Source organism: Protobothrops mucrosquamatus, unplaced genomic scaffold (assembly GCF_001527695.2).
Source record: "Protobothrops mucrosquamatus isolate PMUCROS unplaced genomic scaffold, P.Mucros_1.0 scaffold1196, whole genome shotgun sequence".
Classification (NCBI taxonomy): Eukaryota; Metazoa; Chordata; class Lepidosauria; order Squamata; family Viperidae; genus Protobothrops; species Protobothrops mucrosquamatus.
In genome coordinates, this window is record NW_015387408.1 from 189,097 (window position 1) to 190,201 (window position 1,105).

Here is a 1,105-nt window from a genome sequence, read left to right on the forward strand (position 1 = left end):
CATGATCCGCCACGCTGCTTCAGCTCCTTTCCATCCTTCCACCAACGGTCTGGCTGAACGGATGGTCCGCGTCACCAAGGACGCCCTCAAGAAGCTGACCTACGGCAACTGGCATCACAGGTTGGCTGACTTTCTTTTGGCACACCGTACTACTCCGTGCACTGCCACGGGTAAGTGCCCGGCCGAACTCCGCTGGGGTTGTCGGCTCGTGACTAAATTGGACAGGCTGCATCCGGAACGTGTAGCTGCTCAGGTGTCTCAGCCACACCCACCACGGGTCCTTCGTGAAGGTGATCCTGTCTGGGCCAGGAATTATGGGCCTGGCCACCTTTGGGTACCGGCTGTGGTCTGTAAAGTCTCGGGGCCTCTGTCTTACGAGGTGTCCCTGCCAGACGGCCGCGTGCTTCGCCGCCACATCAATCAATTACGTGTGAGGCGGGACGCGCCTATGGTTCCTCCTCAGTCTCCTCTGGGGGGGGAGGAGGAATGGGAAATGCATTCTGGGATTCAAAATCAACAGCCTACGTTGGCTGTGGGAAGGGAAACGGGTACGCAACACCCAACTTCCACAGGTGCTTCTGGTAGCAGTTCGTGGGAAAGGGAGTACATAGACACCCCCACACACACTCCAGCCTGGGAGTCCCACCGGTGACAGACTAATTATCCACCCCTATCAAGCAATACTCCAGACACGGAGAATACCCGGGAGCATACTCACAACTCACAACATGCAAGAGAGCAGGCAATACAAAGGGGGAACACGTCCCATGCTGAAAGGGCTCAGAGGAGGTTGTCCTCACGCATCAGGGCTAACAGGGAGGCATCCCTAGTCCCTAGCACTACAGAAACGAGCTAGGAATCCTACATTCCTTCAGGGAACACGGGAATGAACTCACAGGGGTTAGATAACTCCATTGAGGGCTGGTCAACCAGGTTTAACGACCAACAGGGCCCGGACTGCTCAATTACAGGAGATGGGCTGGAAAGCCAAGCTGAAGTCACTGGTCATTCACAGGGCACTTCACCTAGAGCAAGCAGCAACGGGAATAACAATACAAACTCTCCAGGTCTGAGAAGGTCACTCAGGGCAAGAGGCACTCCCAAA